This window comes from Pristiophorus japonicus, chromosome 1 (assembly GCF_044704955.1).
Source record: "Pristiophorus japonicus isolate sPriJap1 chromosome 1, sPriJap1.hap1, whole genome shotgun sequence".
In the NCBI taxonomy this organism is placed as follows: Eukaryota; Metazoa; Chordata; class Chondrichthyes; family Pristiophoridae; genus Pristiophorus; species Pristiophorus japonicus.
The window spans coordinates 398,560,207-398,585,440 of NC_091977.1; the positions used below are offsets into that span (position 1 = coordinate 398,560,207).

General features: G+C 42.4%; 1 protein-coding gene across 5 annotated transcripts in view; it reads right to left on the reverse strand.

Annotated features, from left to right (window-relative positions):
* The window catches only part of sgk3 (serum/glucocorticoid regulated kinase family member 3), a 174,674-nt gene that overhangs the window by 111,504 nt on the left and 37,936 nt on the right, over window positions 1–25,234 (reverse strand). Inside the window, exon 1 of one of the 5 annotated variants that reach the window (XM_070891426.1) lies at window positions 6,432–6,591. The exons of the other annotated variants lie outside the window; for them this stretch is intronic. The gene's annotated coding sequence lies outside the window, so the exon portion shown is untranslated. Of the gene's footprint in view, window positions 1–6,431; window positions 6,592–25,234 lie in introns of those variants that run through there. 5 annotated transcript variants of the gene reach the window in all.

A 25,234-nucleotide genomic window follows, 5' to 3' on the forward strand; every position in this document is an offset into this window, starting at 1 on the left:
ATTCCCAGGGCCTGATGGACTGCATCCTAGAGTACTTAAGGAGGTGGCCTTGGAAATAGCGGATGCATTGACAGTCATTGTCAAACATTCCATTGACTCTGGATCAGTTCCCATGGAGTGGAGGGTAGCCAATGTAACCCCACTTTTTAAAAAAAAAAGAGAGAGAGAGAAAACAGGGAATTATAGACCGGTCAGCCTGACCTCAGTAGTGGGTAAAATGATGGAATCAATTATTAAGGATGTCATAGCAGCGCATTTGGAAAGAGGTGACATGATAGGTCCAAGTCAGCATGGATTTGTGAAAGGGAAATCATGCTCGACAAATCTTCTGGAATTTTTTGAAGATGTTTCCAGTAGAGTGGACAAGGGAGAACCAGTTGATGTGGTGTATTTGGACTTTCAGAAGGCTTTCGACAAGATCCCACACAAGAGATTAATGTGCAAAGTTAAAGCACATGGGATTGGGTGTAGTGTGCTGACGTGGATTGAGAACTGGTTGGCAGACAGGAAGCAAAGAGTAGGAATAAATGGGTACTTTTCAGAATGGCAGGCAGTGACTAGTGGGGTACCGCAAGGTTCTGTGCTGGGGCCCCAGCTGTTTACATTGTTCATTAATGATTTAGACGTGGAGATTAAATGTAGTAGCTCCAAATTTGCGGATGACACTAAGTTGGGTGGCAGTGTGAGCTGCGAGGAGGATGCTATGAGATTGCAGAGTGACTTGGATAGGTTAGGTGAGTGGGCAAATCAATGGCAGATGAAGTATAATGTGGATAAATGTGAGGTTATCCACTTTCTGTTTTTACCGCCAGAGACAGACTATTATCTGAATGGTGACAGATTAGGAAAAGGGGAGATGAAATGAGACCTGGGTGTCATGGTACATCAGTCATTGAAGGTTGGCATGCAGGTACAGCAGGCGGTTAAGAAAGCAAATGGCATGTTGGCCTTCATAGCGAGGGGATTTGAGTACAGGGGCAGGGAGGTGTTGCTACAGTTGTACAGGGCCTTGGTGAGGCCACACCTGGAGTATTGTGTACAGTTTTGGTCTCCTAACTTGAGGAAGGTCATTCTTGCTATTGAGGGAGTGCAGTGAAGGTTCACCAGACTGATTCCCGGGATGGCGGGACTGACATATCAAGAAAGACTGGATCAAGTGGGCTTGTATTCACTGGAGTTCAGAAGAATGAGATGGGATCTCATAGAAACGTTTAAAATTCTGACGGGTTTAGACAGGTTAGATGCAGGAAAAATGTTCCCAATGTTGGGGAAATCCAGAACCAGGGGACACAGTCTCAGGATAAGGGGTAAGCCATTTAGGACTGAGATGAGGAGAAACTTCTTCAGCCAGAGAGTGGTGAACCTGTGGGATTCTCTGCACAGAAAGTTGTTGAGGCCAGTTCACTAAATATATTCAAAAAGGAGTTAGATGTAGTCCTTACTACTCGGGGGATCAAGGGGTATGGCGAGAAAGCAGGAATGGGGTACTGAAGTTGCATGCTTAGTCATGAACTCACTGAATGGCGGTGCAGGCTCGAAGGGCTGAATGGCCTACTCCTGCACCTATTTTTCTATAGTGACAAGTTCTGCATTTGTAAATATACTGTTGGATTAAACCAAGAAACAGTCCTAAATGTTGATAACCTGTTTGGACATGGACAGTAATTCTGGCAAATTGCAAGTCTATTTCTCACTAACCATTGGAGGATGCCATATTTTCTAGCAAGAAAGTTAAAACTCTTTGTTTTGAGATTTTGTAAAATTTCTGTTCTCCATGCTGGTCATGTTGTCAAGGAAGCTACAATGACAGAAGCACAATGAGAATGGGCAGTAACTTAAATACGTAGCATAATGCTAGGTGGTTAATTACAAACAGCATGTGACCAGTGCTGCAAAGTGTGACTAATTGGAGCCAAAACAAAACAGAATAGCACTTTTACTGTGGTTTTTTGATTCAGATAATGACTCGATATATCAGGACACAGGAAGAGTAGTGTTGGAAGAGGTTTGTGTTTGCATTTCAGTCAATAACTGTATTGCACACTTGGAAGTTCAATGCAAAGGAAGGCCCATTAATAATGATGATTGTTTTACATTTCAATTTACTGGGCAAGTGTAAAAATAGCGCTTGAAAAGATATAACAATTTATTTTACGTGTCAGTTTGGCATACAACCTGTAATTTAGCTAACAACCCGTAATTTAGCAAGGTCTTGCCAATTAAAAAAAAAACCATAAACCTACAATGACCCGGTTTCGAACACAAGGCCATTGTACATTCACAGATTTTATGAAGGGGTACGTTCACATATATTGTATATAAAGCCATTTTGATTATATAGTGTTTGGGAGAGGGACTGTAATTACACAGAGCACAGCAGGTGAGGTAGTTGAAGCGGCTTATTTGATCTTGGTTTCTGAGGTCAGTTAGGCCAGGGTAAAGGGGAAGACGCCCAGCACGCTTGTGGTCATATTCGTTGGGAGTCATTGCCCTTCACGGCCAGTGGGTGGGCTGCTGTGCTGCGGTGCAGTCCGCGTTCAGTGAATGAGCCCCAGACTGCTTGGTATTTCCACAGTTCCCGACAAGAGACGGCATATATTCTCATAGATTCATGTTTTCTGTGGAAGGGCTGCACTTCACCAGAAGGTGGCTGCATCATCTTGCAGCTTAAGAATTGTGCTAGTCTGCTCATTACAGAGGGCATTGTGTCTCCAATGGGCAGGCCCAGCAAGCACGGAGCTGGATCTACTGGGATTGGTCGGCTGGTCATGGTCCTAGTGAAGTCCCAGATTGGCTGAATGACCAAAATAGATGTCGGAGGATGTCTTTCTGGCCAAAACCTCTTCAGCAGTCATCTGGTATGGAGGAATGAAATCTGTGGATTTTGTGACATGAGGCTAGAGATACTATGGTTTTTGATAGAAAATAAATCTTTAAATCTAAACAGGCACTTTACAGGAATACCACAACTTCAGTTGACTCTGGGGAGGGGGAAGGCATGAGATGGGGAGCGGCAATCAGCAGAGCGAGCACAAAAATTCACTAATATTTATAACAATTGGTTGAAGGCTAGCTAAACCATATAAAAACTTGAATAAATTTTGTATCAAACTTTTCCCTTTGCCCATTGATAATATATATTTATTATCGACACACAGAATACTTTCCATTCATGGCATAGAGCAAAAAGACAGACCAACTTCAAACAAACTATTGGCATTGCAACGAAGATGAGTATCCACCGAGGTTTGAGCACCCTCTGATGTAGCAAAAATATTCAGTTGCCCACCCATGGATTTTAAAATCACTTACTGAGGAAACTTGCCAGCACACTGTGCTGTTGTTATTCCTGCCAATCATTCATTTCTTGAATACAGAGAGTGCTCACAAGTTTTCTATTAGCATCAAATTGTAACAGAAAGCTTGATGCATAACAACTGCATATAGCAAATCACATGAAAAACTTCAGCTTTGTACTCATGAACAGTTGGAGAAAAGCACCTACTTTTTGATGAATCAAAATAAAACATTACTATGTCCTGGGGGTGGGTTTCCAAGTAGAGGTGAAAATAGTTGGTGAGGACATCAATGCTAATTCCAAGATTTGGAGTGGGGCAACCCATGCCAAAAAGAAATTTCGCTGGGAGTGCAGTGAAAGGGAGGGAACATGTTTCATTGTTCTTTTTAATGTAAAGGTGGCAATTCAAATAGTTTTGATGGTGGCATCACAGACCTAGAGAAATGCTTATGTTTGTCAGTAGAACATTTCCCCCGGACACTTCCCCGCCCCCAAAAAGGTTCTTCATAATGTGGTACAGTTTTTTTCCCCCACAAGCCTGGTGCAAAATGCAGCACAACAGGTAGGGCAGGGATTCCACTCTTACACATATTAATAGGCTTTAGGGCATTATAATTACCACTTTCCTCAAAGAACATCATTATTTTGATTGTCAAAAATATGGCATCCATCATCATAGGCAGTCCCTCGAAACGAGGATGACTTGCTTCCACGCCAAAAAAGGATGAGTTCACAGGTGTTTCAATGAAGGACTTAACATTCCAAGTCCTGAACTACATCCTGAAGGGTGGAAAATGCCCATACGTGGATTTTTTTAAAAAAAACGTGTGGTGGCCGTTGCACACCAGCCACCACACGGGCTTGACAGAGCTAGGTCTTGGTCCAGTGGCAAGGGTTAACCAAGACGACTGGAGACCTGCTCTGCTGCACGGACCTAGTGCGCAAACATATCGCAGTGTGGGCTGGCCCGTGCTGCCCCTGGGCCCTCGCCTCTCCTGGGCCCCGATCACGTCCCTCTACAATCTCTCGCCGCTCCTTTTCCCCGACCTCGCCGCTCCTGCTGTATCTGCCCACGCTCCAATCACCGATCTGGACCTTGACATCACTCTTCGCTGCCATTGCTCTCCTGCACCTTGCAGTGATATGCCGCCACACTGCTCATGGCCACCGCTCGGCGCTCCTTCTATGGCCCCAACCTGCCGTTGATGGTTTCTCGGTCGACATCATTCTCTTACTGAAAGCAGTTTGTAAAAGTAGCTTCTAATCTACAACATATCTTGTTTTCTTGTAGCATAAAAAGTTTGTTGCACCATCTACACAGTAGTTTTATTGTAAAATAAATGAGAAAATACCAATTCAGTCAGCTAATTATGCCAGATGAATCAGTGTTATCACATGGTTCTCCTTAACTGACTATTGAATTAGTCCAGACCTCTCAGCTACATTAATGGTTTCCCCAGGTCTTGTCATTTGTAAAACCCCACATGCATTTTTAAAGAACCAGTTTATAATTTCACCATAATTAGGAAATCTTCCACTCCCCCGGCCCCCCAAGTTTCTTTTCTCCACTAACAGCTGTCTCCTTAACCCCTCTCTCCTGTCCCATGCCCTCACCTCCAATAAGTACAAGGAGCGCATGTTTGAGACTATCTGTACAGCTGCATCTGCAGCTTTTCCTATCTTTTCTTTGCCACGCCTCCCCCTAGACTCCCTCCCCGCACCAGTCCTGAACCTGTCCATCAAGCCATGCCTCCCCCCACCAGTCCTGAACCTGCATCTAGCTTCTCTCCCATCTCCCCCTATTCTTTCTCCAAGCTTACCTTGTCCACAAGATCACCTCCTGCACCCTGGACCCTATTCCATCATCATCATAGAACGAGGATGACTTGCTTCCACAAGTTCACAGACATTTCAATGAAGGACCCGATATTCCAGTCCTGAACTCCAATTAAAAGGGGTGGAAGATGCCTGTGCGTGGATTTTTTTTTAACGTGTGGTTACACGGGCTTGACAGAGCTAGGCCTTTACCCAGTGGCAAGGATTAACCAGGATAACTGGAGACCTGCTCTGCTGCATGGAACCATTTTCGTATTTCCCTGGACTTGGAGCTTTATATTCATGGACCCTATTCAACGAAATTGTTGAAAACCAACTTCCTTTCTTGACCCATTATGCGAGCTGACATTGTAAATGGTTCCCCCTCCTCAGGTTCTGTTCCCTTCCCTTTCAAAACCACCATCATCCTCCTCAAAAATGAACATCCTTAAACCTTTGTTCCTGAAAACTAGGACCTATTATCCAAAGTCCTTGAATGTATGATCACTTCCTAAATCTATGCCCATTTTTCTCCCAACTCCATTTTTGAATCTCTCCAATCAGGCATTAAAATAGCTCCAACCAAAGTCACAAACAACATCCCCTGTTGAGTGTAACTATGGTACTTAATTCCTCTTCCTAGTCCTCGACTTCTCTGCAACTTCTGACAGCCGACTGCACCATCCTCTTCCAATGCCTCTCCTCTTTGTCCCACCATTGGTGGTTGTGCCTTCAGCTGCAAGGCCTCACATTCTGGATGCTCCCTGCACCTCCAAAAACGCCTGAGTCTCTCGACGTGCCTCTTTTCCTTTAAAATCATCATTCAAGCCCATCTCTTTGACCATAAGTTTTTGATCACTCCTCCCAATATCTCATACTTTCCTTTTGCATCTATTTTTTGATTACACCTCTGTGAAGTGCTTTGGGAGGTTTTTCTATGTTAAAGGCACTATATGAATCCAAGTCGTCGTTATTAAATTAGCCACTTAGCTGCCTAGCATTCTTGAACTATTTTGTCTAATATTTCTCCAGCCTCAGAAACAGGTTATAACATACTAGTGCCAAATAACTAATCAATGATTGGGTTACTGCACAATAGTAGAATATAATTCTTTATTCGAGTTACATTCAATTTCCATATTCGATTAACATATATTAAAAGTTACCTTAATTGAACATAGAAAATAGATGCAGGAGTAGGTCATTCGGCCCTCCGATATCCTCTACCAAATTTAAACCCGAAACTCTTCAGGCCACAATCACATCAGGATAGGGTTAATTAAGAGACTTCATTATGAAACTAGAACAAAACACTTACCACAATAGAAGAACCTTTTTCATGAATGAAAAAAAAAAGAAAATCTAGACCTTTAATAGTTACACAGAGCAAAATCTTGCATAAAACAGATCTCTGAAATGGGAAAAATCTAATGACCTTCTATGCTGATTTAAAAGAGCTTCAATCAGCACAATAAGTAAAGCTACAGCAATCCCACTGACCGAGGAAAGTGCTTTTCTGCTCAAACAGGATATTAGTGAGCATACTTCCTTTATTATGCCAACACTAAGGGGTTGGGGGATATGTTGAAAGAAAAGCTGCAATGTTCAGTATTATGTAACTGAGTTTTTTTTCACAAAGCTGTATCAGTTACTCTCTACTGCCAAAAAAAAAAGTGACTCACCACCGACTGCTTCAAGAGAATTATGCAAATGTGACGAGGTAAATCTGTATTGCAATAATTCTGTACGTTAGTCACAATTTTTTCGGTTATTTTATTAAATTTAATGTAATGTATGTGGGCCAGAGAAATTTTGATTATGTTGATTTTCTCCCTTTTACACAATATCCCACAGTAAGCTGCATTAAAAATTAATTTGATCAGTTAATGCATTTGCTCTTGCAGCGATTACACAAAAGTAACAGCTGCCTAGAATAGCCAAACCAATAAAATCACAGATTATATTTTAGCAAGGGATGCGTAAAATAGATGTACAATTGAACTTTAAACTCTTGTACGCTCAGCCATTATTGAATTTGATTAATTAAGGCTAAGAGTACAAGAATAAAGAAATCACGATAAAGCTGTACAAGGCAATGGTTAGGCCTTAGTTAAGAGTACTGTATGCAGTTTTGAACATTCCATTATTGAAAGTACATGAAAACCAGAGAGAGCATAACGTGTAGATTCTCCAGGTTGATGCCAAGGATGGGAAAATATAGTCATGAGAAAAGACTTCAAATACTAGAATTATTTCCACTGGAGGAGAAAAAGAACTAAGAGCAGATTTAATAAAGGCTTTTGAAATTATGAAGGGTTTTATTAAGGAAAAGGGGGAAAAATGCATTTATACCTTTCACAGCCTCATGACGAATCAAAGCACTTCACAGCTAATGAAGTACTTTTGAGCTGTAGTCACTGTTGGGAAATGCAGCAGCCAGTTTTGGCCAGGACAACTGTTTTCCTTTGCTTGGAGAGTCAGTGATAAGAGGTCATCAATTTACAATTGCAACCAAGAGAGTGAGGAATAGGGTCGGGAGACATTTCTTTATGCTTAGAGCTGTTGGAGCATGGAATCCTTTTCCATGGGGGGGGCGGTTGAGGCCGAGACGGTTGCATCTCAAGGGAAAAGTTGATAAATATTTGAAACAAAGTAAGATACAGGGCTATGGGTTGAGCCCAGGACAGTCGAACTAGTTTTGGGCTGCTCTGGTAAAGAGATGGCACAGGCATGATTGGCTGAACGGCCTCCTCTGTACTGCAAATGGTTCCATGTTGATGATGAACATGATTAGCTCTGATTTAACATGTTCATGGTCTATTTTGTAAACTCCAATTTTATGCAAAATAAATTTGGCTTATTTTCCCCATATGAAATACTTGACTTCTCTCAGCTACTTACCTGCTACAGCAGCAAAAAAAATATATACAGGTATGAGATTCTCTGCTTTTTAAATTAAGAGAAGAACTTAAAACTTGGTTAATTTAAATAAAAATAAGTATACAATAATTATTTGAAAATTTGTAGAGCAATTTCAATAACCATTTTAAATGTTATTTGTTCCATCTAAATGGTACTGGCAACAAGAAAAGAATAAATCTGCCCCCAATTTAAGATTTTATGCAAAACGTTAACATTAACTGCCAGAAAAGGAAATGGAAACAGTATTTATTGTTCTTGTTAGTTTTGGACTGTTCAAAATGAATTTGGGTAATCTCAATCTGCAACAACACAGCTCAAAAAACTACCACTGTGAGCATAAAACTGGCAATGTCAGTAAAGGTCACAGGGATAGAAAAGGAAGAATTCAATCTGGTATAGTAGAGGTGTTCTTCTAAAGTCAAATAGAGGATGCTTTTACCTTGCAGTTGGCATTTCAGCCTTTGAATGATTTAAAGCAATGGTAGCGTCTGTGTTTCATTCGATACCACTAATATTGCTCAACCTCTTGAGCACAAATTTAAATTTCATATCTGCGAAGGACATGATATGGCAAAGCAAAACCAATATATAATAAATGCTATTCATTACACTACCTTTATCAGCTACGTGTTCCCAATCCAAATATCCCCCAAAATTCCCAATCACACAGCTAACTGAATCAGTTGCAAACATGAGCTGACTGGATCTATAGCAGAACATGCAATAGATGTATGTAACTATAACAGCTTTAATATTACATGCACCAGTAAAGTTTAATTTATCCCCAAAGTTTAAGAGAGGCACTGCAAGAATAAAGAAATACTGGAGAATGATCACATGCTCAACTACATTTATATTCTGTATACACTAATCAGATGTGTACCCAGACATAAAACATCTATGGATTACATCTAAGGAGTCACAGGACTCAGGGCCTTGAATGAATGAATGCATTATACTATGGTAAAAAAATGATGATTTTACCATAAAATACACACAACAACTAACCAATGAATAATCTTTCTGGAATTTGAACAATTTCTAAACAACATTTATTCTTTTCCTCAAAAGCTAGAGACCAGTATAGTCAGGGCCTCAGATTGGCAAATGGTATATAGAAAACGCAACTATTTTTTTCCAACCACAAGAGGCCTCGGATCAACTGAGAAATGGTCGAACTCATTCCCAAGAGCCAAGATCAAGCAGCAGGATACCCAAAGAACTAATATCCACAATTAAGTCCGGTGCCATCCAGACTACGGAGCTACTCAAAACACTTCTGTATTTCATACAACTAAACAATTATAAGACAATTAGCCTTGAATGTTTCTAACTTTTTAATTCAGTCATGTCTTGGGGCATATAAAATTATATTACTCATAAAAATATTAATTCTTCAATTAGTTTTGGGCTAAAACCAATACTACAACAATAACTTGTATTTATATAGTGCTTTTAACGTAGTGAAACGTCCCAAGGCGCTTGACAAGAGTATTAGGAGATAAAATAAATTTGGCACCAAGCCACATAAGCAGAAAGTACATGCGCAGACGCAGGCGCTGTCCGCGTACTGTAGCTCGATGACAGAGGTTAGGGTGGTCTTGGATCTGGCCTGGAGATGCCGTCGGTTGAACAGGTTCCCACTGGTTCTGTAGTTTAGTTCCACTCCAGCGGGGAGCTTGTTGACTGTGAGGTGGAGCATGGTGGCGAGAAAGAGTGAGAAGAGGGTTGGGGCGATGACGCAGCCCTGTTTGACCCCGGTCCGGATGTGGATTGGGTCTGTGATGGATCCGTTGGTAAGGATCATGGCCTGCATGTAGGAAAGTGGAGTTGAGGTAGATCAGCCATGATCTTACTGAATGGCGGAGCAGGCTCGAGGGGCCAAATGGCCTGCTCCTGCTCCTAATTATTATGTTCTCAAATGTAAAGTGTTGCAAAGGAGGTTGAAATGATGTGCTTCATAAGAATACAATGATTAGAACGCAATCAGCACAGGGGGACTTTGAAAGTGATGAAGTTACTAATTATACCAAGTCCCTTTTCATGTCTCGACATTGTGACAAAGCAAATTTTAAAAAATTAATCAAATGCTCGGATATTTAGTACTTTCAAAAAATATTGTTAAGTCTTCAAAACGGACTGGTTAAATAATACTTGGAATGCTGCGTTCGGTTCTTGACTCCACACCATAAAAAGATATACATACATTGGAAAGGATACTGAAAAGAGAAACAAGACTGATCCCACGTGTAATTGTAATGAATTATAATGAACTGAAATGTCCAAAAATACCACAAATTAAGCTTTCCTAAAGAAATAGGAAAAAAAGTAGATACATCTTAATCAGAATCCTAAAACACATACAACGTACTAACTGGTTATGCTGGCGCATTTTTAATAACAGAGTGCTAAATTCCATTTAGAAGGCAAGAGTATGCCTGAGGGTCAGATATTCATCACCAAATTCGAGGAGAATTTTGGTGGTTCCAGATAGATTGATAGGAGTGTTATTTCAGTAAGGTGAGCATTGCCTGTCAGTTAACTAGGAAGCAGTACTACAAGGGTGGTGCACAAGCACACTGAAAAGACCAACAGAAGTTGAAGTGGGAAAATAGGAAGGAAACAAATGAGCGAGGCCACCATCAGTCCCACAAGGAGGGCTGGTTCTGTGCCCTGCTTCTTGTATACACACATGTATAAAAGAATATTTTCTTAGCTATTGTTTTACTTTCTCCCTTTTTTCTGTTCTAATTATTTTGTATTTCATTCCTTCATTTCATTTTTCATCTTGTTTTTTTGTCCTTCCCTCTCTGGATCAGTTGAATATAAATACATACAAATTCTGCTATTGGTGTTGTCACATCTGAATAAAAAGCAATTAGGGATGGGCAATAAATGCTGGGCTTGCCAGCGACACCCACAGACTGATGAATTTTTAAAAATTAACAAAACCTGCTATTTTGAATTCCTCACAGAGATAAGTTTTCCAGTAGTACATTCTTAACTATTTAAAAACATTAATTGAATATCATTGTTGGACTATAAATGCTCACTTTAGTAAAGAAGTCTCGGGCCTCACTAGGATAAAAGAAAATCAAACTCAATTCTCAATCTATTGCTAGCTCTATTAACATGGTCTTTTTTGTACTCCAGCTGGGAAAAGGTACTTCCATTTTCTAATACACTGTATAATTTTAAAAAACCTCTGAAAAACAAAGTCATGACCTTGTAATTCAATTTTAATAGCGTGCTTCTTGCATAGTCAAATGCTAAAGTGGGATTTAAAAACTAAACTTATCTACTATGGAAGAGTTACAGCAAGTGGCATCTAAATAGTAATTTGATAGACGATGGGTAATTACACGTTTATCAAACAAACCCAATTTAGAATAATGCAGTTGGTCACTGAGAGTGGTAATCAATTAAAATTCCATTCGAAAGATCATATTATTTTTCATCAACAAGCGCACAGCAAATATTAACCCACTACAGGACAAAGTAAAGTAAAAGCACAGCTTTTATGTGCCTATAATGATACATTTAATTTTAAGCGAGTGTTGTTCTGTGGATCATTAGGATTTTCAGAATAGAAGATTGACAATTTTAGAATAGATTTTTTACAGTTTCAAAATTAACTTTAAAAAAATTATCAATTTTGTGGTTAGTTCATTATCAATGTAAGGGAATATAACACGCTAAAGCTACTGACTCCTTCATGTGTTTTTTTTTCCCTCAGCCACATGTTTAATTCTTCTTTCTGTTTTAATACTCAAGTGTTTACTGAAGCTTCTTTTTGCAGGATCTGACAGTTCTTTTTTCTCGCTATTTTTGATTTCGATTTGTTTTCTGGTGCAAGCCATTTTTCTCTGTTATTTTTTTGAAACTCTATTTAAATAGACCATTGTTGTAAAAAAAAAAAGAAAAATTATTTTCTTGTGTGAATGCAAACAGGAGATATAATATAATATAATATAATATAATATAATATAATAGAATAGGTGTCCTGATCACATAACAATGGTCTGGATTTTGCAGTAAGCAGCGAACAAACAGCCCTCGCCACTCATTACGCTTGCAGCTGCGCAGAGACTGTTCGCGGGCTTTTGAGCAGCAACTTAGTCATCAGGAGCCTGATACAGTGCAGCGTCCTCTACAAGGGATTTGGGACCTGTGTGATCAGGGCAGGCAAAAGCACGGCTATTTAACTGCTCAAATTGAAGAATCGTTACGCAAGCACACAGTCTAAACCAGGAAAGTGTAAGTTAGAATATTTAATTCAATGTAAAATCATCTACAGAAGGAGAAATTAAGAGGGAAAGAAAGATTGGATTGAAAGAGAGATAAAAGAGACAAAGAAAAAGTAGAAAAAAGTTTTATTTTAATTTTAAATTAAAAAAAAATCTCCAACAATAATTAAAATCTGAAGGAATGAGACTCCACACGTAAAAGTAAATTTTCAGTGCCAGTGAGGTTGTTTGATAGAAATTGAGACTCATTGCACAGTTAAAAATACACTTACACTTCACTGGACAAGCTCTATCCTTTTCTGGCATGTTTAATGGGTATCTTATGGGTAAGTACCGCAACTTCACACCCTTCAAATGTTTAAATGCCAAGTCTCTTGGTGAGGTACCGGTGTAGCAAAGCTGGTGGAGGAACAGGGCAACTCGGACAGCAACTTCCTGATTTGCGCATTTAATTGCGCATTTGCAGACGCTGCAAGTTGCTGTCCGATTTACTCCTTAATAATGGTGAGCGCTGATAGCCACACTGTTATTGCTACCACAAAATCTGGGCCATTATGTCATGTAACATTATGCTCACAGTGCCACCTATAGGTGCAATATTTTTGGAATTTGGAGACTATCATTTTTAACACGATAGGTTAAAATATAATTTCTGCTCAAGAAACTCAACATTAGCCAATAAATTAAAAAAATCATCAGATCTTTTACATATTGTGGATGAAACCGCCTATGCATTATTCAGCAATAAAAATGTTTTTGTAGCTATTTTTTTTTCTTCAGATCCCTTCCTTTTTTCATCCTGTTTCCTGTTGGCAGCCAAGGGAGATCTGCTCTCAAACCTTCACCATTGCCAGTAATAACAATAAACAAGTATTTATGCAGAACCTTTAACGTAGAGGAATGCCAAGACATTTCAAAAAGAAGTCTAAGAGAGAAAAACTGTCACTGAACCAAAGGAGGAGATATTAGGAGGGGTGGCCAAAAGCTTCAAAGAGGTGGATTTTAAGAATGGTCTTAAAGGAGGAGGGGGAAGTGGAAGGTTTAGGGTGGGAATTCCAGAGTGTGGGGGCAAGAGTGCGAAAGCATAGCCGCAAACGGTGGGGTGAAAGGGGAAGGGACAGTGCAGAAGAAGCTGGGGGAGTGTGTCGCACTGGAGGAGATAGGAAGCTGGAGGCCATGAAAGAATTTGAGAAAGACAAATCTGAATATTTTCTTACTGGTAAGAGGCTAGGAGCTGTGGAGGAGCAAAGTGAGTTATACGTCCAAGTACATAAATAACTAAAAGTTAGTATACCGGTGAAACAAGTTATCAAAAAGGCTAATGAAATGTTGGCCTTTATCTCCAGGGGTTTGGAATTCAAAAGTTTGGATTTCATGCTTCAGTTGTACAGAGCCTGGGTCAAACCCCAACAGAGTACTGCATTTAGGGCCCAAGTTTCCACATGATTTGCGCCTGATTTTTTAGGAGCAACTGGTGGAGAACGGACTATCTTAGAAATCGCAATTCTCCACATTTTTTTTTCTGCAGTTCTAGTGAGGTAGAACAGTTCTACTTTGGAACAGAATTTTTTTCTTCAAAAGGGGGCGTGTCCGGCCACTGACGCCTGATTTCAAAGTTTCCACAGTGAAAACGTACTTCAAACTAACTTAGAATGGAGCAAGTGAAGATTTTTGTAGAACTGAAAAAACCTGTTCTACACATTAAAAAATCAGGCGCAGGTTACAAATTAGGCGTCCAGAATGAGGTGGGGGGGGGGAGGGAAGTCATTAAATTCTATAATAAATCCTTATTTATACTTCTACAAATATTATACAAATAAATCCAACCTGAATAAACATTTATAAGCAAAGAAAAGATTAAATAAACCATCTTCCTACCTGTGTGAAAGTGCTTCAGGCACGGAGAATGCTGCAGGCGTTCGTTCCCGCGGGGGGGGGGGGAATTAAACAGCCGTTTCGTTCCCGCGGAGGGGAGGGAATTAAACAGCCGTTCGTTCCCGCGGAGGGGAGGGGGGGGGGGAATTAAACAGCCGTTCGTTCCCGCGGAGGGGAGGGGGGGGAATTAAACAGCCGTTTCGTTCCCGCGGAGGGGAGGGGGGGAATTAAACAGCCGTTTCGTTCCCGCGGAGGGGAGGGGGGGAATTAAACAGCCGTTTCGTTCCCGCGGAGGGGAGGGGGGGGAATTAAACAGCCGTTTCGTTCCCGCGGAGGGGAGGGGGGGGAATTAAACAGCCGTTTCGTTCCCGCGGAGGGGAGGGGGGGAATTAAACAGCCGTTTCGTTCCCGCGGAGGGGAGGGGGGGAATTAAACAGCCGTTTCGTTCCCGCGGAGGGGGGGGGAATTAAACAGCCGTTCGCTCCCGCGGAGGGGGGGGGAATTAAACAGCCGTTCGCTCCCGCGGAGGGGAGGGGGGGGAATTAAACAGCCGTTTCGTTCCCGCGGAGGGGAGGGGGGGAATTAAACAGCCGTTTCGTTCCCGCGGAGGGGAGGGGCGGAGGAGACAGTGAGAAGGCTGCAAGTGCTGATGGCAATGTGCTTTTATTAAAAAATGTTCAAAAATTAAACAGCTACAAAGAACTACAAAAATGGCCGAGTGCCAATGTTTTTTTCACACTGTGCGTGCGCGCACGCTCCAACACGCACGCGCAGCATTGCCGGCAGGAAAAAAACTAATTTAAATAGTACCCGCCCCCTCCCACTTACAAAATCAGCGCGAGTGTAGGCTCCGCCCCCCTGGGCGCCGCGCCAAACAGACAAGGAGTTGCAGAACGCTCCAGAATTGCGAGTTTTTTTTCCGGCGCCGTTTTAGGCGCGAAAAACGGGCGCCCAGCTCGGAGGGGCGCCCGTTTTTTTATCGTGTGGAAACTTGGGCCCTTAGTGTTGGATAAAGAACCTCAGGAAACATATATTAGTAATGTAGGAATTGCTCGATTAAAAAAAAGACGACGGTCCATCTAGTTCGCCTTCTACCATTTTGGAAGTCGCATGATACAAAGCTAATTGAGTTTTTGACAACTCATGGCGATCAATCTCTGTCAATTAGTCTACTACAGACCCAGACAAAGTGAACAAACTCCTAATGTGGAAAACTTTGGGAACCTTAGATTCAAGTACAAAAGCAAGGAAGTTATAATGAACCTGTATAAAACATTGGTTTGGCCTCAACTGGAGTATTGTGTCCAATTCTGGGCACCGCACTTTAGGAAGGATGTGAATGCTTAGAGAGGGTGCAGAAAAGATTTACAAGAATAATTTCAGGGATGAAGGACTTTAATTAGGTGGAATAGACTGGAGAAGCTGGGGTTGTTCTCCTTTGAGCAGAAAAGGTTGATAGATTTGATAGAGGTGTTCAAAATCATGAGGGGTCTAGACAAGTAGAGAGAGAAACTGTTCCCATTAGCGGAAGGGTCGAGAACACAGATTTCAGGTGATTGGCAGAAGGTCCGAAGGCGACGGGAGGAAAAACAGCAGGTGGATAGGATCTGGAATTCACTGCCTGAAAGGGTGGTGGCGGCAGATTCAATTGCGTCTTTCAAAAGGGAATTGGATAAGTACCTGAAGGAAAAAAATTTGCAGGGCTACAGGGAAAGGGCAGACGAGTAGGACTAGCTGAAGTGTTCTTGCAGAGTGCCGGTATGGGCTCAACAGGATGAATGGCCTCCTTGGGTGCTATTCTGTCACCTGTGCCTCCCAAGCTTGCAACACTTAGCATGTTATGCTTCAAATTATGCAAAATCCCAAAGTATTATTGGTTTTGGAATGAGTTCAGTGTAGTTTCACCAGAATGTTACCAGGACTTAAAAATTATGACATCAGGTTGCATAAACCTAGTTTGTATTTCCTTGAGTTTAGAAAGTTATGAGGTGATCTAATTAATGTCTTTAAAATGATAAAAGGATGTGATAGAGAATCCAGAACAAGAGGGCATAATCTTAAAATTAAAACTAGGCCATGTAGGAGGGAAATCAGGAAAAACTTATTCACACAAAGGGTAGTGGAAATACTGAACTCTTCCGCCTTCCGACGCCCCCCACCCACCACCCCCACACCCACCCAAAGAATATGGAAGAAAGGCGGGTAAATGGAGTTGAGGAACAGACCAGTCATGATCTAATTAAATGGAAGAACAGGCTTGATGGGCTTAATGGCCCATTCCTGCTCTTATGTGCCTAATGATATTAAAATAATTTTTTTTTAAATTTGAGTTGAGGGGCCAGGATCAAATGTAGGTCAGAAAGTTAGTTATGCTGCAGCTACTGTTCTCAAGCCAGTAGTTCCAGACTGCAATGTTCAGCTGGCAGATCAGAGTTGTACTAGCACCTGCACATCACTGCAGACTGCAAACTGGTCAGCAGCAAAGGAATATTGGACACATGTTCAGAGCTCTGCTACCTTGCGAGCTCCTTTTTAATGTTAAAATAGTGCAGATGGGAATATCTGTTTTTTCCAAACATTATCAAAAAATAAAATGCCTGGGCATTGTTTCAAATCTGGCTTCACACCAGATTAAAGTTATATGCACTTGGGACAACTAGTGTGAGTCACACCACTAGGCTTTACGTAAGAACATAAGAAATTGGAACAGCTTTAAATGAGCTCAGGAGTCAAACCGAAACCTGGCTCCCAAATTTCATCGGGACTTTTCTATTAAAATGCACCTAAAACTGCTTCAACTCAAAGTGGTGGTATAACTGTAGTCTTTGTTCAGCAGCTGCCCGTCAATAAGAACGTAAGAACATAAGAAATAGGAGCAGGCCATTTGGCCCTTCGAGCCTGCTCCACCATTCAATATCATGGCTGATCTGATCTTGGCCTCAACTCCACTTCCCCGCCCACTCCCCGTAACCCTAGATTTCCTTATCTTTCAAAAATATGTCTATTTCCACCTTAAATACATTCAATGATCATCCCCCACAGCTCTCCGAGGTAGAGAAATCTAAAGATTTACAACCCTCAGAAGAAATTTCTCCTCATTTCCATTTTAAATGAGCGACCCCTTATTCTAAAACTATGCCCCCTAGTTCTAGATTCCCCCACAAGGGGAAACAACCTCTCTGCATCTACCTTGTCAAGCCCCCTCAGAATCTTATACATTTCAATAAGATCACCTCCAAGTCTTCTAAACACCAATGAGTGTAGGCCCAACCTGCTCAACCTTTCTTCATATGACAACATCTCCATCTCCAGAGTCAACCTCGTGAAACTTCTCTAAACTGCCTCCAGTGTAAGTATATCCTTCCTTAAATAAGGAGACCAAAACTGTACGCAGTACTCCAGATGTGGCCTCACCAATACCCTGTGCAGTTGTAGTAGGACTTAACTACTTTTATACTCCATCCCCCTTGCAATAAAGGCCAATATTCCATTTGCCTTCCTAATTACTTGCTGTACCTGCACATTAACTTTGTGTTTCATGTACAAGGATCCAGATCCCTTTGTACCACCGCATTTTGTTATCTCTCCCCATTTAAATAATAATTTGCTTTTTTATTTTTCCTACCAAAGTGGATAACCTCACATTTTCCCACATTATACTCCATCTGCTAAATTTTTGCCCACTCACTTAATCTATCTATAGCCCTTTGTAGGTTCTTTGCGTCCTCCTCGCAACTTAGCGAATGCTTTCTGGAAATCCAAATATACAACATCTACTGGTTCACCTTTATCCACCCTGCTCGTTACATCCTCAAAGAACTCGAGCAAATTTGTCAAACATGATTTCCATCCTGTTGGTTCTCCATCCAAATTCAGAATGTGTTAATACCCAGTCTGTCGAGTGAATGTGCAGTTAAACTATTTGCAAACTAACATCCCATTTCAAATCTCCCTTTCCTCTCCAAAGTCCTTGAACTTGTCGTCGCCTCCAAATCTGTGCACATCTTTCCCGGAACCTCTCCAATCAGGTTTCTATCATTGCCACAGCAATGAAACGACCTTAATCAAAGTCACGAATAACATTCTATGTGACTGTGGTGCACTATTCCTCCTCATCCTTCTCAATCTTTTTGCAGCCTTTCACACGGTTGACCAAACATCCTCCTCCAAAGCGTCTCCTCCATTGACCAGCTCAGTGGGGCTGCCCTCATCTGGTTCCACTCTTGCCGATCCAGTTGTAGCCAGATAATTTCCTGCAATGGATTCTCTTCCTGTCCTGCACCATTACCCCGGAAGTCCTCTAAGGATGTATCCTTGGTCCCCTCGTAATTCTCATCGGTATGCTGCCCCTCGGCAACATCATCTGAAGACATGACATCAGACTCCAAACGTATGCTGACGACACCCAGCTCTAGTTTTCCATCAACCCTTTCAACCACTCCACTGCCTCTGGGTGTCAGACTGTTTGTCTGGCATCCAGTCCTGGATGAGCAGAAATTTCCACCAATTAAACTACAGAAAGACCAAAGGCCACAGACTTTGGTCCCCGCCACAAACTCCGTTCTCTAACTAACAATTCCATCCCTCTCCCTAATCACCATCTCAGACTGAACTAGATTGCTTGCAACCTCAGTGAACTACCTGACCCCGAGATGAGCTTCCGACCCCATATCTTCTTCATCACCAAGACCACTTACTTCCACCTCCGTATCATCTGTCTCCGCTCCTGCTTCAATTAATTTCTTCTGAAACCATCATCCATGCTTTTGTTACCTCCAGACTTGACTATTTCAATGCTTTTCTGGCTGGCCTCCTATCTTCCATGATTTGAGCTCATTCCAACTCCACTGCCCATATCCTAAGTTGCACCAAGTTCCATTCATCCATCATCTCGGTGCTCGGTGACCTGCACTGGCTCCTAGTCCACCAATGTCTCCAATTTAAAATTTTCATTCTAGTTTCGAGCAATCCTTACGTGGCCTCACCCCTCCCCCATCTCTGTAACCTCCTCCAGCCCTACAACCCTGAGAACTCTGCATTCCTCCAACTCTGGCCTCTTGCCTATCCCCAACATCCCTCACCCCACAATTGATGGCCATGTCTTCAGCCATCTCGGCTCCAAGCTCTGAAATTCCCTCCCTAAGCCTCTCCAACTCTCTCTGCTCCTTTAAGATTATTCATAAAATCTCTGAACATGGTTTTGGACATCTGTCCTAATGTCTCCTGTCTTTCGAATGAGATGGTAAACGGAGGCCCTGGTTGTCCTTTCACATGGACTTAGATCCCATGGCACAATTTCAAAGAAAAGTAGGGGAGTTACGCCCGGTGTCCTCGGCAATATTTATCCCTCAATCAATATCACTAAAAACAGATTATCTGGTCATTATCACGCTGCCGTTAGTGGGACCTTGCTATGCGCAAATTGGCTGCCGCGTTTCCGACACTTCAAAAGTACTTCATTGGCTGTAAAGTGATTTGGGACATCCGGTGGTCGTAAAAGGCGCTATATAAATGCAAGTCTTTCTTTCTTTCAAGTCTTTCTTTGGCTCGGTGTCAATTTTTGTCTGATAATGCACCTATGAAGCTCCTCGGGACGTTTTACTACATTTAAGGCACTATATATATGCAAGTTATTGTCAACAAAACATCGAGATATTATAAAACTGTAAATGCGCATTTAATCAGAGAAAAATTACCATTTATAAATACTAGAAAGTACATCAAAAGATTAAAAATCTCAATACATTTTTTCTCCTTTTACAACCTTCCATTTCCCACATATTTTGGCAAGGATGAATGAGCCAGATCAATTCTCCTTCATGGTTACCAAATTCAATGGTGCTACATGACTTTCTTGCAGGAAAATATGAGACACTGTTTTTTTACTTGAAAAAAAAACAGTATTTACAAATTTCATACCATTCATTTCCATGGCACTGAATTCCCCATATTAGCTAGCTGAATCAAGTCCCTTTTTTCCGTTCCAGTGAATGGAGATGACAGCACCATTAATTGAATAGTCCAGATCAATCTACTTATGTCAATCTTTTATTTTAAATAGTCAACAAGAAAAGACATTCTTATAAAGCTAAAAAAATAAATTAAAATAATAAAATAAAAAATGATTTCAAGGCTATACTTTTCTTGGAATTCAAGTGAGCCAACATGGTTTATGGCATTATCTCAATTAAATTCCAGCATTTTAATCAGTTCTCTCTTTCCACTATTCTATATATAAATCTATTTTATATCAGAAATCTATTATAGAATGGTAACTTTCCCTTTTAAAAAGTAGCAACATTTGAGTCGCCTGAAGATATAAAAAGAAAACTCATGATTCAAAACTGTGACAGCCAAAGGACTACACCAATATCGTTAAAATCAATTATTAAAAATACTTAGCAAAAGGGAAAAATACGATTGCAGTAAACCCTGTGACACATTTAACTTTTTACATTTCAAGTGCAATTGAACAAGTAGGATACAAATCCCAATGACGGAATGGACATTTAGGAACTATTAGTAGTTTTCTCATTAAATATTTATGAAACGTTTACTACAGTTGCTTGTTCCAGCTACACAACTCAGATCATGAAATGTTCAATTGATGGAGAAACACAATTATGTCATCATCATAGGCAGTCCCTCAGAATCGAGGACTTACTTCCACTCCCAAAGTGAGTTCTTTGATGGCTGAACAGTCCGATATGAGAGCCACAGACCCTGTTACAGGTGGGACAGACATTCGTCGAGGGAAGCTGTCGGTGGGGCTGGTTTGCCAATCGCTCCTTCCGCTGCCTGCGCTTGGCCTCTTCATGCTCTTTGCGTGGAGACTCAGAGCTCAACGCCCTCCCGGATGGGCTTTCTCCACCTCGGGCGATCTGCGGCCAGGGTCTCCCAGGTGTCAGTGGTGATGTCACACTTTACCAGGGAGGCTTTGAGGGTGTCCTTGTAACGTTTCCGCTGTCCTCCTTTGGCTCATTTACCATGAAGGAGCTCCACATAAAGCATTTGCTTAGGGAGTCTCGTATCTGGCATGTGTACTATGTGGCCTGCCCAGCGGAGCTGATAGAGTGTGGTCAGTGTTTCAATACTGGGGATGTTAGCCTGGTCGAGGACACTGATGTTGGTGCGCCCGTCCTCCCAGGGGATTTGCAGGATCTTGCGGAGACATCGTTGATGATGTATCTCCAGCGACTTGAGGTGTCTTCTATACATCGTCCATATCTCTGATCCATACAGGAGGGCGGGTATTACTACAGCCCTGTAGACCATGAGTTTGGTGGTAGATTTGAGGGCATGGTCTTCAAACACTCTTTTCCTCAGACGGCCAAAGGCTGCACTGGCGCACTGGAGGCGATGCTGAATCTCATCAACAAAGGTAGACATTGATGCAAAGAGGCTCCTGAGATATGGGAAATGGTCCACGTGGTCCAGGGCTGCACCGTGGATCTTGATGATTGGAGGGCACTGCTGTGCAGTGGTGACAGGCTGGTGGAGGACCTTTGTCTTATGGATGTTAAGCGCAAGGCCCACGCTTTCATATGCCTCAGTGAATACATTGACTATAACCTGGAGTTCAGCCTCTGAATGTGCACAGACGCAGGCGTCGTCCGCATCCTGCAGCTCAACGACAGAGGTTAGGGTGATCTTGGACCTGGCCTGGAGGCGGCGTAGGTTAAACAGCTTCCCACTAGTTCTGTAGTTTAGTTCCACTCCAGCAGGGAGCTTGTTGATTGTGAGGTGGAGCATGGCGGCGAGGAATATTAAGAAGAGGGTTGGAGCGATAACGCAGCCCTGCTTGATCCCGGTCCAGACGTGGATTGGGTCTGTAATGGATCCGTTGGTAAGGATCACGGCCTGCATGTCATCGTGAAGCAGGTGAAGGATGTTGACAAACTTTTGGGGGTATCCAAAACTGAGGAGGACGCTCCAAAGACCCTCACGGTTGACAGTGTCAAAGGCCTTTGTAAGATCGAAAAAAGCCATGTATAAGGGCTGGTGCTGCTCCCTGCATTTTTCCTGCAACTGTCGAGCTGCAAAGTTCATGTCTGTTGTGCCTTGTAGGGGACGAAATCCACATTGTGATCCCGGGAGGAGCTCCTTGGCCACAGGGAGAAGACGACTGAGGAGAACTCGAGCGACAACTTTTCCAGTGGCTGAAAGCAGGGAGATTCCCCTGTAGTTGCCGCAGTCGGACTTGTCCCCCTTTTTAAAAATGGTCACAATCACTGCATCTCAGATCTCCCGGCATGCTCTCCTCCCTCCAGATGAGAGAGAGATGAGGTCATGTGACAGTGCCTCTCTGCCATATTTTAGCGCCTCAGCAGGGATTCCATCCGCACCCGTAGCTTTGTTATTCTTAAGCTGCTTTATGGCTTTGCCTACCTCGTGCAACGTTGGAGTTTCACTGAGTTGGTGGCGGGTCGCATGCTGCGGGATGGAATTGAGAACACTCGAGTCAAAGGCAGTGTCTCGATTGAGGAGATCTTCAAAGTGCTCCTTCCATTGGGCCCTGACAGCCTCAGTGTCCTTGAGCGTTTCCCCGTTCTTGGCCAGGAGTGGGGTGGGGCCTTGGGAGTTTGGACCGTAGGTGGCCTTGACTGCAGCGAAGAATCCTTGCATATCGTGGCTGTCGACCAGTTGTTGTATCTCCTGTGCTTTCTCCATCCAACACCTGTTCTTTCGGTCCCGAATTTTTTGTTGAACCTGAGCCTTGAGCCGTCTGTAATGTTGTTTTGCAGTTCCCGAGTTGGGCTGTTGCTCGTGGCTCAGAAATGCTTTTCACTTGCGATCTATTACTTCTTCAATCTCCTGATCATTTTCATCAAACCAGTCCTGATGTTTTCTGGTTGAATGACCAAGTGTCTCTTCACAGGCACTGGTTATAGAGGCCTGGAGGACAGACCAAGCACTATGGGGATTCAGCATCTCAGGGTCATCAAGGCACGCCAGATTGGCTGTGAGGCGCTGGCTGTATAGGGCTCTCTTAGCTGGGTCTCAGTGCCCCGGCATTAATTTTTTTGCAGAACTGCTTCTGCTGTCCCCTCTGCTTTGGGGCAATGTTAATGTTAATGATGGATCGGATTAGGCGGTGGCCCGTCCAGCAGTCGTCAGCTCCTGTCATGGCGCAGGTGATGCGCACATCCTTGCGATCCCTGGCTCAGACGATGACATAGTCAAGCAGGTGCCAGTGTTTGGAGCGAAGGTGTTGCCACAATGCCTTGTATTTGTCCCTCTGGCAGAACAGGGTGTTGGTGATGAGGAATTCATGTTCTAGACATTTTGTCAGGAGTAGGGTATCGCTGGAGTTGGCTTTCCCTACCCCCTCCCCAGAGGGTTGTGTCTTTGCCAACCCTGGCATTAAAATCACCCAGGAGGATCAATTTATCGCCCATGGGGACGCGGGACAAGGATGTCTCGAGGTTGGAATAAAAACCCTCTTTAGCCTCATCGGTTGCATCGAGTGTAGGGGCGTATGCACTGATGACTGTGGCACATCGGTTCAGAGATAGGGTGATATGGAGAGTCATGAGGCATTCATTAACCCCACAGGGGGAGTCTTTGAGGCGGTCGACCAGCTCATTCTTGATGGCAAAGCCGACTCCATGAAGGCGGCATACTGCCTCTGGTTTCCCTTTCCAGAAAAACGTGTAACCTCCACCATGTTCCTTCAACTGCCCTTCCCCTGCCCACCGGGTCTCGCTTAGGCAGCTATGTCAATGTCAAAACGTCTGAGTTCCCGGGCAACTATGGCGGTGCAGCGTTCCGGCCTGTTGCTGTTGGGATTGTCCATGAGGGTCCTGACGTTCCAAGTCCCGAACGTCATACTGACAAAGTGGAAGATGCCTGTGCATGAGTTCTTAACGTGGGGTGGCCGCTGCACACCGGCAACCACACGGGCTTAGCTGAACAAGGTCTTAGTCCAGTGGCAAGGGGGTCCAAGACAACTAGAGACCAGGCACAGCTCTATAAACCTAATTGCCTACGGTGAAGTGTTGGCCGCAAGCTCGGCACCGAGTAACGCCATTGATGGTAGATGCTCCGAGGCTAAGTTGGGAGGCAGGCATTAGGAAGGTGACTTCCAAAGTTATTTTAAAAGTTAAAAGTTGATAAAGATTCCCAATTTATTTCAAAAGTTTCTAAGAGTTATTAAAAGTCTAAGATGTAAACCTTAGACTGATTGCACTGATTAAATGTATGCACAGCTACAGATAGATCCAGCATCTCTAAGCAAATATCCAAGTTGGGAAACTTCAAAAATAAAGAGATCGCAGTTGTTCAACAATATAAAACATTTGATAACTGAAAAATTGCTGATCTTTACAGAGCAGATTACATCTTATGTGCATAACCAGCAATTTATCTCACCAGATTCTTCCCTTGCTCAGTAAGGTGCTACAAATCTGTAACTCAAGATAATGTTATCTAAATATCGATGCTTTGAGCAACTCTTCACAGATTTCTAAAATCTAAAAATGTAGAAGACCCAATAATTATTAAGGGAAATGTCTGTTTCAACAAAAAAAAAAGGCCTGACTTTTATTTCAAAATTAATTTTTAAAACTTCCTCAGACAGAAGATGTTGTGGTTCAGAAGACAAGTTCCCATTTAGTAACCATTTTATTCCGTGATTTTTCCATTATCCATAAGAAACAGTTACTGCTGGATCAAGCTATTGAGATATTACATCCACTCTTTTTAAAAGTATTTTTTTTTTTAAATGCTTGAAATCCAGAATCGTGATAGGTAGCGTTGATATGGACTATGATATAAGGAATCTGAAAGTGGACAGAGGGAGAGGCTGACTACAAAATCACAGGATATGTACAGATGAGGAAGGGCATTTGGCCCATCTTAATTCATCCATCCAGAACCAACATAAACTGCCACGTGAGTCTAGAGTTTTCACCTCCATCACTCCCAAAGTATTGATTGACCTTTGCATGAAGAACCACGTTCCGATACCAGTCCTAAACTTACCTTCTAATATTTTGAACCCATGTCTCCTTGTCCTACTTCCAGTTTAATTTGAAGTATTCCAGATGAACTTTTACCAAACCATTTCAGAAAGCTC